Source organism: Betta splendens, chromosome 14 (genome assembly GCF_900634795.4).
Source record: "Betta splendens chromosome 14, fBetSpl5.4, whole genome shotgun sequence".
NCBI lineage: Eukaryota > Metazoa > Chordata > Actinopteri > Anabantiformes > Osphronemidae > Betta > Betta splendens.
Window position 1 is genome coordinate 14,503,966 of NC_040894.2, and position 15,922 is coordinate 14,519,887.

The following is a 15,922-nucleotide window of genomic DNA, read 5'->3' on the forward strand; positions in this document are numbered from 1 at the left end:
AGAGATACTAACAAATCTGTTGAGACCAAGAGATTCTGACCGGCTTGGCAATCACCAACCCGTTGTCATAATGCAGATGACAGGATTATGATCCTAGTGAATCCGTGGAAATCTGAGAACTGTTCTTATACCTTATTTTGCAAGCCCAGTGTCAGGATGATGACACCTACTCACTGTACCAGACATCACCACTGATCTGACCCACTAATGGCTGAAACTGTGTCCAGAGGGTCGTGTGTATCATGTTATCCAGCTCGAAATTGAGAATTATTCCAGCCAGGAAGAAAATTTACCTGCTGTATTTAATCAAAACCAGACAATTCATTTTACAGTTTAGTTAAAAGGAAGTCTTTCCACCCTTTTATCTGTACTGAAGTTTTGCTTGAGTTTATTTTAAGAACTGTGAATTTCTCATCTTTCCTCACTTCTGAAACCCAATCATTCCACCAGATGTGTAGGAAAGCATCTCTGTGGAGAATTGTGCTGCTTCAGCACTCCCGTGTCCAGCTGCCACAGCACGGCTAAAAGTCATTGGTTCCAGCTGGGCCTTCATTTATGGGATGGTTGAACAAATAAATTATGGGATTAGATAAGGGTGGTCTTTAAGCCCTCACTGCTATAGCAGCCTCTCTGAGAAGTCACTGCCAGAAAACCCCAAGGTTCTACAGCTGACTGCAAATCAAAAAAACAATAAAAAAAATATTTAATGAGCAAATGTTGACAGTGGCGGGCAGGTTGAGAATCAAGATCATCACTTTACCAGATTCTATTAGTGGCAATAAAAAGAAGACTGTGTGCTGTAGACAAGCAATAACGAAATTTCTGTCATTTTAACACTGTCAAATGTTGACAAAACACAAAGACCTTGAATCATATATTTAAAAGAATTTCTTCATCCTTGGACAGTTTTATATACGTTGTTCAACCTTGAAATCCTTTAAATCCTGAGGCAGAAGACTAATTTGCCTTGTGACGGTACAGATAAGATGAGAAAGATTCTTCTTATGTGTCTACATGAGGATCTATCTAGTTTGAAAACTATTAACTCCAAAGTAAATTTTCTTCATTGCCAGTGAGGTGCATAAGGTGGGTACTTGGTGATTACTATTATATTAGAGGAATTCAACCTGCACAGGGGAACCTTACCTTAATACCTTGTATATGTTAAGTTTCCAGAGCTAAATTTATCCATCAGATTCAGGCGCAGAATGCTAGTAAAGTCAGCCAGTGGTTGCTTACGTTAGTATCCACTTCAAGGGACGTGATTGGCTACTTGTTAATTGCGTCACCGTTGCGTGGAGGCCTTAGTAACAAACAATCTGCAACCACTGCACCGCTCTGGACATACCAGTGCTTTACATCCCCAACTCATAAAATCTCACTTCCTTGTAAAAGTGAGTAGCCTCAAGCATTATTTCTTTCAAGGAAACATATTGCCTTAATGTGGCCGGGTTAATGGCAAATGAATAATCATAACACACCCAAAGCAGACGGGGGGTGTCATTGATCTGTCTGGAGTCAGCCCCTCTCTGCCTGCTGCATCAGCCACTCTACTCATATCGATACGCTCTAGTCCCTTGACCCCTGGGACCGATCAATGGCATTGATTGGAGAAGGGCAGGGACAAGGGCAGGATCTGCTGACTGGCCCGACAGCTAGTGTGACAAGACATGATCGTCATTAATGTCCCGCTGGCTGGCTGGCTGGTTGGCTGGCGGTCTGACTTGCTGGCTGGCGAGACGCTGCATCGCATATTCCCTGCCTTCTGCTCCTCATCCCCCAATCTGCTTCAACTCTCACAACAACTTGAGTCTGTATTCTGTGATGACTGGCAAATCCCACCCTAATAATATACATACATACCTGCATACCTACCTGCTTTAAAAACAGCTGCAGGAGTGTGCATCCAGCACCGGCTGCTCTTTCCTTTCGTGGGCCAGTGTCATTGGATGGATTTTATTTCCAGTCTAGCCCATGATGAGGAGTTTTTTGCTTGTATGTTTGCACATAGAGGGTTGATGGGCGGGACGTGGCGACAGCAGCCGACTCTGCAGTGACACGCCTGTAATAGAGCTGATTGATCACTTATATGGTCGCCTGCTGGCCCCGCTGACTTCAACATGCACCACGCTCCCAACCCCCCAGTCATTACGTCACCACCATTACCTCGGAGCCAATCTAAGCAGACGAACCATCCCCCGTAGACTTCAACCTGGCCACGGTTTTGACATTGGCTGCCGGATTTCCTTTTACCTGCTCTTCCTCCCCTGGCTTGTCCTTTAGGGGACCTGTAGTATCGCTAAGGTAGCGGCGCCTTCGCCAGCAACATTTTACAGCTCAGCCGTTTTCTGGGCTGCGGCAGAATTAAAAAGGCGGCTGTTTTCCATTTGAATTAAAGGGCATAATCAATCAATGATAACATCTGCAGATCTATTTCCCTGCCCCCCTCTGTGTCATACAGGGTCATAACCCTAATTTATAAAGGGAGAGGAAGGTGATTAGACTCTGGGATTAGGACAAGTTATCAAGGGCAGATTTCACTCAACAAAAGCAGAAAGAAAAAAAAAATCTCTTCTTCAGTCAACACTTTTACATAATTTACTGTGTCTCACAAAAATATACATTCATATTTAGCATATATACAACAATGAAGGAAAAGAAATGTAAAATCTTTTGTTGCAGACATTTTAATTTCAATTTCACTGTAAAGTAAAAAGTCCTGAGTTCTGTGTACAGTATGTCAAGGCCAGCACCTGAAGCTGTCAGAGAAACACATGGTAGAAGCATCACTTTCTATATACACAACTATCTGCTGCCTGTGTAACTAGAGGAAGCTGCTTTGCGCACACAAGCATCCGCAAACAACGCACCGTACAAGCTTGATTGTTTCCTGTCTGATGCGAGCAGTCATGTGTCTCTTGTTCAAGTCTCAGTCACAATATTGTGACAGTGACTGTTTTTGTTCGCGCTGGCACTGACCACGTCGCTGCCTGTGTGACGCTGTGTGTGTTAGCTGAGAAGAACTTGCTCTATTGTCTTTTTACTATAGCTATGTTGGTTTTAGTATACATATATATATATATATATATATATATATATATATATATATATATATATATATATATATATATATATATATATATATATATATATATATATATATATATATACACAGTATATATATTGTGCTGGTTGTTTATTTGTTTGCTTCTGCCTGTGCATGTTTGGTCGAGTGTACAGGTCCCTGTTTGCTTGTTGTTTATCTGTTCGCATTTGGTTTTGTTTCAGAGGCTGTATCTGTTGATTTGGGGTCCTTTTTATTTGTTTGTTTATCTTAGTTTACATCCATGTAAAAATAGTGGAATTAATTCTGTGCATCTTCCTTCATGGCCACCCAGTTCTCTGCAGTGTGTGTGTGTGTGTGTGTGTGTGTGTGTGTGTGTGTGTGTGTGTGTGTGTGTGTGTGTGTGTGTGTGTGTGTGTGTGTGTGTGTGTGAGCTGCTGGAAAAAAGAAGAAATTGATCAGCACAGGGAGGAACGTGTTCACCAGCAAAGGCTGGATGGAGGGTGTGTGTGAGAGAGAGAGCGAGAGAGAGAGGGAGAGAAAGAGCGAGGGCTGTCGCTGCAGACTCTGCTGCTGCAGTGTCTCACTTTGGGCAAGCAGCTGCAGACAGGGAGAAACAGACAAGCGAGACATGCAGACAGGTACAGACCTGGTGTGATGGGGGGTGGTGGAGTGTGTGGAGGTAGAGGGCAGTAAATGCTGGAGAGGCAGGGCTTTGGGAAGGGGCTGGATGGGTCAAATGGGGGTGGCTGAGTGCAAGGTAGTGAGTTGTGGTGGCAGCAGGAATGTTTTTCACATGTTTTTAGATTTTTTTTTCTTTTTTCGGCAAAGACAGCTCATCGTGTTGGACCTGTGCTGACAGGGAAAGAAGGAGGAGAAATAAAAGAAAGTAGAAGGTGTAGATGACAGTGTCACGACATGGATGATATTCCAGTGTCTGGAGAAGGAAGGAGATGGAAGAAGAGTTCTGGTGGCGGTGTGTGTGTAGGTGGGGGTGGGGGGTGGATGAATGCTAAGATGGAGCTAACAACGCAAGTGTGTCGGGGGGTGGGGGGATCATCCCACCTTACTGACCTGCGTCTGGCTGCAGCTTCCCGCAGGCGCTTCGGCTTCGACCGCCCCCACCCCCTCATCCATCTCTTTCTTTCACCATCTTGTTTCCCCTTCTTCTACTTCTGCCTTCTTCTCCTCCCTCCGCTCTTCCTCATCCTCAGCTCAGAGGCAGATAACAAAAGGCGTAGTCGGCAGCAGACAGGGGACTGAGTGTGCGAGGCAACGCGTCGGGTGGCACGGAGCGTTCATTTCCGGAAGCCTTCACTGTGCTCGGCGTTCCCCAGAGAGGAGACAGTCAGAGACATCTATCTGCTTCTTTTTTTTCTAGTCTGAGGGGGAGGAGTTGTGAGGTGGGTGTCAGGATGGGGGGGACGTGGTGGAGGGGGTGGGGGCAGTCGGTGGTGTGTTTGGGTACATGACAGGCAAAAAATGACATGGTTTCCAGTATTAGTAGTTTGTTTACATTTATTACCTTCTAGTATTTATGGCAATTTCAGTGTTGATCCTTTGGCTCCATCGGTGCCAGGAGCCTTTTTTTACGTCAGACTGAGGCTCATTGCCTTTGACATTGACAACTTATTGTGTGCCAAGCTTGCCGCCGTGGTGGCAGAGTTCGGCTGGTGGGTGGCGAGGTCTTGCGTCAAGGGGGTTTGCAGTCCGTGGCTTAAAGTTGGGGAAGCGGAAAGGGGGCTGCAAGTTTTGGAGACAGCTTGTAATCCTGGATGTGTTTTTGGTGACAAACCAGCTCTATTCTGTTTTATCATCTAGACTCTGATGCTGCTATTGTAAAAAACAACAAAAAACAGTGGGATCTTTCCTGTCTTCTCGTCAGTGATGATAGTAGAGCCGCTGAGCTTTGTTTTTCTTTATTCATTATCTGATCAAACGCTATGTGTGCCTGCCCCGTTGTGGTAAAGCAGAGGCTGAGGCAGCTACAGTAGGTGGCTCTGTGCCTCCGTCAGTCAGCGCAGACGGGCGGATGAGCTAACATGTGGCTCTGGGTCCCGCCGTCCTGCAGGAGAGAAATGTAGGCTGATAATCCGCCGACGCTCTTTAGGACAAAGAGGCAACCCGGCCGCTTGACTGGGGGGCTTTTCCTTTTCCAGCACAAAGGCTAGTTAGCACGGAGCAGACTGTGCAGGCTGAGCCTTTGCCTCTGTCTGGATGCTGCGATGAAGTCTGCTCGCGTCTGCAACAAATCCACCGCGTTGGCTTCCTTTGTTACATCGATTCTATCCTGTTTTCTTTTTTCTTACCACCGTCGGTGTGTTGCAGTATTTAGTGCATCTACGATTCTTTTTGTAAAGTGTTCCTGCCTTTGCATGTTGTTGTATTGCACAGGAATCTAGCTGAGTCCTCTGAACAAAACAAGTTATCTGCAGTGGGGGAAAGGAGAAACATGGGAGCCGCTTTTTCCCCCTGTTTCCAGGCCACAGGTCTGTTTTGTCTTTTCATTGCAGCTTGTGAGACTTTGAAGCTATTGGTTACCTTTGAGCGGAAATTCTTGGTTCTCTGGACAGTGAGAAGTAGACAGAGTGTGTGTGTGTGTGTGTGTGTGTGTGTGTGTGTGTGTGTGTGTGTGTGTGTGTGTGTGTGTGTGTGTGTGTGTGTGTGTGTGTGTGTGTGCTGGCGAGAAGGGGGGGGGGGGGGTGGTCAGTGTCACTCTGTGCCCTGCAGCCGACTGCGGCTCCTCAGTAGACCCTGTCGTACTTCACCTGCTCCCTGAGACCCTAACTTGTGAGCTCTCGTGATGAAAAATCACGGGTTAGGCTCTTGGGACGCGGGCGGAGGGCACAATCAACTTTCTGCTGAACATTTCAGAGCTGGCGTGGGAAGGAAGCGGCGACTGATTTCCAGTTAAAAGACGTGTACATGGTATGAGAGGGAAACACATGAGATAGAAGGAGTATATGTTAGAAGGGGTTTTCTTCTTTATGTTACCCATCTAAACATTTAGCAACTGAACTACAGCATTGACAGATCAGTATGAAAAGCTACAGTATGTGTGTTTTAGGTCGCTAAATATTTCAGCGGTCCCAAAAACGTGCTACGGATCGCAGCAACATTACAGCTGCAAAGCAAAAAAATCCCCATGTCCTGCGTTGTCATCTAACGCTGTAATCGCTTTCTGTGTCGACATCTTTGTTTGAACATTGCTGATGATCTGATCAGAAATGGCAGAACACACACAGCACTCCAATCCACCACACCCCAGACTAGTGTTGATTAACCCCCGTCACCACAAAGCACAGCAAAGCTGACACCAAGCCAATAAATCTGATCCTCGGTTACTAGGACAGTTGTTCAGATTGGTTCAGTCTGATGCTAATGTCACATCAGGTGCAGCTGCTTTCTGGTTCAGGTTTTCAGATGCTCTGGAGTTTTGGAAAGTTATTTGATTTCTGGTTTTAATGCTAGCTTTACATTCAACTTTACAAATCTAAGTAACCAAACACGTATGTTTTAGTGTATCACAATTATAGAGCTGTTGTTTTGATCCTAATAATATTATTTTCATAACTGGGAAATATCAGAAATTATGAGTATGAAAAACAAAGACAGCGTTCTTTTCTGTGCATAATAATATATCACACTATGATCTTTGAAAATCAACGATGGAATTTCCTCATTTCCTCATCTGATCCTTTTACTCAAAATTAGCCATTTGAATCTGGTATGAAACATTATTCAAGGTGAAGGCAGCCTGTGAAATTCAGAAAGACAAACACTAAACAATGAAACACAATGAAAATGACGTACTCGTATGACTGTTATGAAGACGACTGCATAAGTGCAATTACAATAAATTAGGCCTGCCAAGACGAGCCCACTCTTCCTTTCTGCTGTTGATAAGTATGAATTCATTCAGTCATACGGCTTGACCTGGTTCTTTTTTACTTTCAGTTTTTCCCAAGGCAGCGTGCTTTTCTGAAAACCTAATTTCTGGTAAATTACCCATATTAGGAATGCAGTTCAAAACAATTGATTTCCACTATAATACCCTCTTCTCCATCTTTGTCCTCGTCTCCAGTCTCTCTCTCTCTCTCTCTCTCTCTTTCTCTCTCTCTCTCTTTCTCTCTCCCTAATTATGTGTTTTTTTTTCTTCTTCTTTCCTTCTTTCCCATTTCATGGCGAACAATACCGATGCCAACTAATCAGCCTGTGCCCATGCCACAGAGCCCCCAGCAACAGCTGAAGCAGCGCCATGTCCTGTGAATACCAAGCAGCCAGGCACAGTGCGACAAGTGCTGAGCAGTCAGACGCAGCACAGCCAGAGCAGAGCCGGTGCCTACAAAACAGCCAGACAGTTTTATTAGGCTCTGTCTGACATGCAACAAAATCTGGCAGCACCAGAGCCCACTGATGAAATTCTCAGCGCTCCCCCCCAACAGTAACAAAGCAGCATGCTCAGAGCAATCCGCCAAGGATCCAATAAATATCACCCCATAAAAATCAGCTCCCAGCGAGTTCACCGAATGGGGAATACAAACTTTGTTCAAAGTCAAACGAGTTCTCGGCAAGCGGCTGCGGCACTGATCTTGTTTGTGCAGCACAAAGAGAAAATTTCCTTTAGGGTAACCCTGTAAAACCTTTGTGTCTTTTAATTAAAAACAAATTAATGTAGTTGAGCGTTGCTGACCTTTACAGTATCACATTTACAAATCACGTTGATGTTGAGGTTGTGCTTTCTTTTCCAAATTATGTATATATATATGTGTGTGTGTGTGTGTGTGTGTGTGTGTGTGGGTGTGTGTATAAAATTATTCTAAAATTATTATGATAATATATATACAGTATGTATACATATATATACACGCACATATATAAAATGCATAGTGATTGACTTTGTTAATATCCAGTCGACTAATGTGAGTTTCAAGAATGGCTTCATCCTTGTCATCTTGATTCATAAAATTCTTATTTTATTTTCTGTAAATTACATTATAATGTGCAGTCAAGGCCCAGAAATGGTTGCTAAGATAAGATTAGCCAACAGCAGGGTATAGTATTGTCTCCCAATAAAAGGATCTATGGTCTGTGCTCATGATAAGTCTGTGACAATTTCTCAAAAGGCAGAAATATTTTGCTCCATTTTGTGCATGGGCTCCTTGGAACAATGCAAGAATATAAATGTGAGGTTTCTCTACTCAGCTGGTCCTCCAGCTCAGATTGATTCATACCTTCAATAGGTGTAGATAAACCAAAGGCTTCAGCTGATGCACCCGAGTGTGTGCGAGAGATTACACTCCATTGTTCAGAGGTGGTCATGTAACACGGCGCGCTACCACAATGCTCCGTGATAAAAGTAATAAGGACAGATTAACATTTATCCAACACATTTAGATTGGGTTTAGAGCCGACATGGAAATCAGATGAATTTAGTGAATTAGAGGGCTTGTTTGTGTGTGTGTGTGTGTGTGTGTGTGTGTGTGTGTGTGTGTGTGTGTGTGTGTGTGTGTGTGTGTGTGTGTGTGTGTGTGTGGACTGTCAGGTGTGTCGTCCAGTGAAGCAGCTTAGCTCAGTAAATCTCCTATCGCAGCAGGGTGGGGGGGGGTGGGCATCAGGTATGTTTGATGGAGAAGTGGAATGAGATGGGGGTGGGGGGAGGTTGTCTGAGGCTCCAGACACTGCGGCAGGAGGCCAGACAGTCGCCTGAATGCGCAGACGTCTGTAAGTGTGCTGACTGCACCGTATGCATGCACCTGGGTGCAAGGCGCCGCTGCCTCCTCCAGCATTATGAAGAGTCCGAATCAGAGCAGAATCATCCTCGTGCGTCTGACGCACAAAGGTTTTTATTATTCTCAGGACGACGGGGATGAGAGATAAACTCAGTTTTATTTTTTGGATTACAGAAAGCGATGTGGGAGGCGACGGGCGGGGCGGCTCCATGACACGCCGGTGGGCGCAGAGCAGGAGTCTGGAAAGTGGGTGTGATGAGTGAAAACCAAACAACAGAGTTCAAAGGGAGCAGATGGACAAAGGTCACAGCATTGCCGACCGTGTGTGTTTGTGTCAGTGTAGACATGTGTTTGCATTGTCTGAACGCCCACAGTATTTCAGGGTGTATCCACTCTCGGCCTCTGGCCCCGCTCCCTCCAGTCCACCGTTAGTCCTCGTTCTCCTTCTGATCTGTGATTCACTTCAGAGAAGGCGTTGCCAAGGGAGACCTGGTATCTGGCTAGCTGCTTCTCGGAGTTATTGAACTGTAACTGGCTCGGACAATTACGTTGTGTCTTGCAAGCTGGCTGTCCGGCGGCTGGAACTTTGATGTGACCTATAGCTGGTGGAGCATTGTTGCCACGAGCACAAGCTTTTAACCCCTCAGCGACCACAGCGTCGGACGCCTTGTCCGACTGCCGCAGTCTGCTACAGTGGGTGCTACATTCATGTTGAAATGATGTGACTTCTGTCTGAACGCCCCGCGTGTAATTCGCATGCACCTGCACAGACACATGTTCAGCCTAGCTTAGTCACATACTGGTGATTTTCTTTGTGTCTCAGTCGAAACTGTTCCCGAGCAGAAATTCCTGGAGCGTTCTGGAGTGTGTCTGTTCAGCTCCTGGGCGGATAATCACGGTGTTGACTCTGCTTCTGGAGAGATTATTTTTGATATTTCGCCACAAAAGAGCCAATGTTCCAAAGATAAATTCTGAAATGTTTGATTTCTTTTTTGTTGCTCTTTTTTTTTTTTGTTGGGAGTCAAACATGTCAAGCCTTCTGCATTTTCTATTTTCCCACACTTTTGCTAAAATGCTGCCATTATCTCTTTTTGCCTAGGAGCCCTGGCAATTGTCTCTTTCTCTGCAGTCACAGGTAAGATGCATCAGCAACACAAGAATAAAACCAGGACTCTCCAACTCCGGTCCTGGACTATTTGAGCTCTTCTGTCAGCCGTCGAGCAGAGGGACAGTGTTTTGGGCGTGTGACTGTCTTGTTTTGCTTCCGCAGTTGCAGAGGATGGGTGAGTCAGTAACAGTGTCAGGCTGCCATAACAGAAGGCCTGCGTGAAATAATTACTAGGGAGTCATTTGGCCGCGCGGCTCGGCTCGGCTCGGCCCCAGGTACCCACTGTGCACAGAGCGAGAGTAGACGACCTTTTACTCAGCTCCGTCCCACTGCAGTCACTTAAAACAGTGATGGATGGTTCCCTCAACGCCCTGCTCCCGAGCAGCACTCCTTCTTTGCTCCTCACCCTCCCTCTCATCTCTTCCCACCGCGTTTCCCCCTTTTTCCCCGTCCTCTGCACCACTTCAGCGCCACCCTCGCCTTATTTGTCCCATCTCCTCCGCTTGTGTTCCTCCCGTCCTTTTACAGCCTCACATTCCCTCTGTTCTTTCCGAGTGATGCGGATGAAGAGGAAGAAGAAAGGTAGGGGGCTCGAAGGAAATGGAGGGGGGTGGGGGGTTGAAGTAAGGTGGAGGAGGCATTTCCTGCCTTCGTAGGGCTGAGTCGAGTCAAGCTACAACCACCACCCTGCGCTGCACGTTCTCCTTTCAGCTGCTCATTAGTATGCGGCGGCTGTTGCTCAGGTGACACGGCCTCTGGATTCGGTCCCGACTGCAGGAGCATCAGCAGCGGGTAGCAGGTAAGGACAAAAAGAACGGGAGGGAGAGATGTGAAGGAGGGGAGGGGGAAGGGCAAGCGCAGCAGAGGAGGCACTTCTGTGAGGCCTTGCACACACTTTTACACTTTACTTTGCTGCATACACACATATTTTCAAGTCCAGCTTCTTTCCCAAGTGTGTTTCATCGTATCTAAATAAAATAAACTGGCTCAGATGTGCTACTTGAGCTATTGTAATAATAAATATTTCTGCTTTTCTGTATTTTACAAGAGTAATTTCTTAAATGCATACATTTTTAATTACATTTTACCTTAGAAAAAAAACATTTTCTGTATCTCTTATTACCTTTAATGTGACGAATAATGATTCTAATAAAGGCTTACGCAGAAAATGCTTTGTGTGTTTGGTTCTTCAGAGATGTGATGTTTTATTCAAGAGAAGTGAACCGTATGTTCTCCACAAAATATTTTCATTGTTTTCATTCGCAAGGTTTTCATTCCCCCGATAAGCAGAAAACAAAGAGGGAGCGCTATTAGACAAACACCCACACCGCCTTTAGGAGCCAACGTGTGTAAAAGCAAAAGTGAAAACGAGGAGAACGTTGGCGTGTTAGTGCGTTTCTGTTTGGTGTGTGCGTGTGTGTGTGTGTGTGTGTGTGTGTGTGTGTGTGTGTGTGTGTGTGTGTGTGTGTGTGTGTGTGTGTGTGTGTGTGTGTGTGTGTTGGGGGGGTGGAACAGTGCGGCCAGGCTGCAGATATCATCCATCTCCCTGTCATTGGCCCAAGGGCTGCTGGGAAAGTGGCAGACAGCTCCTCTGCTCTGACAACAGAGGCTGCATCCTAATTTTCCGACACGGAATGCTTGAGAAACGCACCGTGCCTCTCGCTCACCACCCACTACGGAAAACCATTAACCCCGGCATCTGAGAACAAAGCGCAGGGCTCAGCTCGGGCCTGCACTGGTCGCAGGCAGTGTCAGCGCCACGATCATCATCTGCCGGCCGTGACTCTGAGACGCAACGCTCGAAGTCTACTTCAGGAAAACACCTGATGACCGGCACACGTCACCTTGTCTCACTGTGCTTGATGACACTGCAGTGGCTCCATTTGGGAGGTGTCTTCTTTGCTTTTTCTTTTCAAATCAAAACTACGCTGGAAATAGCTGCTATAAGCAGATTACATGCTGCCTGGTTAGCCATGGCTAATTGTGTTATAAGGCTGTTGTCAGACATTCTATAGCCATTGTTATATACACAGGCACTTTTCATTTCATCTCACTGGAAGTTTCTGCTCCTCATCTCTGGACTCAAGTGTCAGATAAATATCGGCATGAGAATTCAATTATTGCTGATTTTTGTTTTTTGGGAATTGTAGTTTTACATGAGAGGGAAACATTAAAATATTGAAGAAGCTTCAGGTCGCACAGTCATGCACAATAGATTTGTAAGCACCTATTTCATTATAATACAAATAATATAGTTGCTGGAATATATTGTAGTATATAGTATACTATAGTATACTATATATATATTTGGTGTATAAATTACAGAACTATTCTTAGTATTTATTATTTAAAATGTTCTTTTATGTTTTATTCTTTTCTTTTATTTATAAAATTCATCTCTGATAAATGTAACTCAATCTACACCAAAATATTTACAGTTGAGGACTTTCTCAAATACTGATTTATTTTTTCCAAATAAAGATGAGTTCGATAGATTTATTTCGTTATATAATCAGAAATGTTTGTGTAAATCTTTAAAAAATAAATCCAGTATAATTCTCTTTGTTCAACAAATTCATACAAATAATTGTTACAGTTACATTATATCCATTTTCTATGTTGGTATATACATATGGATTTATAGATATATATTTATATTTAGATTAACTACAATATTACTCCAAACTGATACAATTAACTGACCATAGTTTCTTTATTTATTAAAGCCATTGTTAGCAACTAAGACAGTTAGTTTTAGTCTTTTCCACATTTTCTGTCAATGTGGAGACAGATCTCGCTTCCTGAAATGATGAAGCCGTGCAGGACAGGTCGTTTCCGCTGCATCATCTTTTAGAGCATTTTACTTGGTATACTACTGAAGTAAATAGAAATCAAGTAATAAAGTACCTTTGAGGCTGAGGATGTGTTGAGATTGTTTTACATTTGTTCTTCATTGCTCCCATAAAACAGGCAGTTTTTAGCTGGTCTCAGATCACGGCTGATACAGGAACAATCACTGTCAGGGCTTTAAACCTCATGGATGTTTGATCAAAGCTGCGAGGACAAGGCTTCCTTCAGAGCTTTGATCATTGTTAGCAAATCACTAGGACACACTGGTGGGATCAAACCATCCACATGGTGGGTGGGAGGTAATTTTTCTGCACACTTATGTTAACAAGCAAAAGTGGATCCACTAAACCTCATGGACATTTATGGCATCTTACAATGTTCTGGATATATGAAGTGAACACATGTGAAGGTGAAGTGGGGATGAACTCTGTCATGTCCAGCCAAAGTTTAAGAAACTGACAAGGTTGTTTTTGTAAGCAAGATTACTTTATTTAAACATGTAATAAGTGGAGAATAAATCACTAGAAAGGACGTGTGTAACATCTTAACAAAGTCCATCTGCTGATGAAGACCACCAACCTACAGTAAAGATCAAGGAGAGATTACGTGGTGCTTTTATTTTCTATCAAACTGAGTTTAACAGGTTTTTACCAGATTTAAAATGTAAAAACATGTAAACAACAATTTATTACTAATAGTTCACAATAATAAGCTTAGTCGTAAAATATACAGTATGTCAATAAACATAATTTTAGCACTGAAGTGGTCATTTTACACATTTATGGTATTTAGCTACAGACATGGAGATTTGTCTTTAGCTTCTCTGCCTGAAAATGTCACCTTCACCCTATGAAACCCAAAGAATCATTTGACTTCAGATTTCTCTTCTTTGCTGACACGAATATAAGTTGCTGCATTTATCATTTGTGGTTTACATGTCTGTGTTTGGATTGCTGTAAAACATGGACTTCATAACCAAGTGCACATGTGAGGAGAAACCGAAGCGTTTACGGATCAGTGTGACGGAATGGCTTTAAATGGGAATGACTCTTTTACCAAGAAGTTATTTCAATTACTCCCACATGACATAAAGGCAGCATTAACAGCAGCTTCATAAGCATTATACGCTCACACAGCAGTAAATGTGCAAATGTCTGTGTCCATGCACATTTTGAGGAGATTATAAATCAGACATGTGCTTTTTCCACCTTCACGTTCTAAGCTTTGCTCAGTGTCCCGGGCCAGCGCTGCACCAGGGGTTTGGACGGAACTTTTCAGTCACTTTAAAACCCCTGTAACTGAGTCGGCCTCAGCCTGATCTTAGACAGAAACCAAGACCAATCTGATTTGTGATGAACAGAATAAGCATCATGCTCGTACATGCTCATCACAATCTGCTGACTGTGGAAGTGGCCTCCAGAAACCGCACACACTGAGAAAGAAGAGGAAGAAAACAGACAGACACACAAACACTTGCTTGTTTTTTCACCTCTAATGTTGCAAACAACACATTAAAACACAAACTCAGCCACTGCAGACTCATAGATAGACTGCTTGTGCCGCATTAAAGAGTTTGTGTTTCAACAAATGAGTCCTGATGATTGTTAATAAAAAGACTCTACATGTGGCTTCTAAACCAACATAAAGGTGGTGAAACATACTTGACAGTCAAAGCCAACTCTTACGTAAATTTACTATTTTCAGATAATGAACATTTTGCTTTGAAGTCAATAAACCTGCTCTTGGAAAAGATTCCTATAATGACGTGTCTCTTCTACAGAGGCTTGTGTTATTACCTTTATCAATACCAAAGGACAGAAAAAATGACAGAAATAATTTGACCCTCGAGAACTACATTATTTTTGCTGAAATTGTTGAATTACATAATCTACAACACTCAGATGCGTTATAAGAATTAGACCTTTAGGCTTAAAGTCCAGTGTGATCATCTAAATAACCTTCTCAGAGTTGATGCACCTACATCCTTGAGGTGTGAAAAAAATCTAATCTTAATTTGTGCAAATTTTTTCACACCTTAATTTTGGAAAGTGTAAATATAATGAATTGTGAAGAGTCACCACAGTCTGGCCACTAACAGCATTGGAACATATTTATATTTAAATCCCATGTTACCTACACTTGACTCATCTTCGCTCAGCGTTTAACAAAGCGATGGCAGCGGCGCTTGGCCGAGCAGCCAGGTGAGCAGGCGCCTCCGTGGGTCCTCACGCTGAGCTCAGAACCTACGTATACAGATGTCTCTGTCTCTCACGGGCTCAGCGGTGCCTGCACACAAGACGGAAAAAAACGCACACAGAGCAACTGCTCAGGCAACAGCCCGTCAGACAGACATTTGTCAGCGCAGAGACGCTGGGCCACGATTTACTGCGGCGATGAGAGTGACTGGAGGGGGACAGACAGTGTTTGTGGTGCTTTTACTGCTCAAGTCTGTTTGGCTTTTTTAGGTCTAAGCAAAGACACACTGGGAAAAGGTACACTGTTGATAATTAACCTCTAAGAATACATATTAAAAACGTTTTTCCATCTGGTTCATGGCCTCTCCACGCTTTTCACATTTATCTGTTAGCAAATAGTGAGACCGTTTGATTGCAGGCCACACTGTCATGATGAGATGACGTGATGGGATGAAAGCGCCACTTGCAGCAGAGAGCTTTGGCGCCATCTAGTTGTAAACGTGAGGGACTCGAGTCCTCTCATCTGCAGTAAATCATCGAATTGAAGCTGCATCGCCAGCATTTTTTTTCTAAATGAACAGGAATTTGAAGCATATTGAAGTAATATAAGAAGCACAGCTGCAATACTTTGCTATATACTATACTTTTCCTGATGGAGCCCATCTGGGAAGTTTATAGATGAAAGGTCTGAGCTTGAAACATAAAAAAATGTTTCAATCAGGCAGGAGTAAAATGTTGGAGTGGTTGGATTCTTACTTGGATTGAACAACCGCTAGCCTTAAAAAGTGCAAGGTAGCACTCATGAAAGTCTCATGTGTGTGTCGTTTAGACAAACTGTGGTTTCCATGAACAGCAAAATTTGTTTTTGTTAAACTTCTGATGCCATGTCATATTTATTACACCCAAGATATGCAGCACGTGTCCGCACTAAACGTAGCAAAGTGAGAACAACATACACAGTGGGATCGAAACC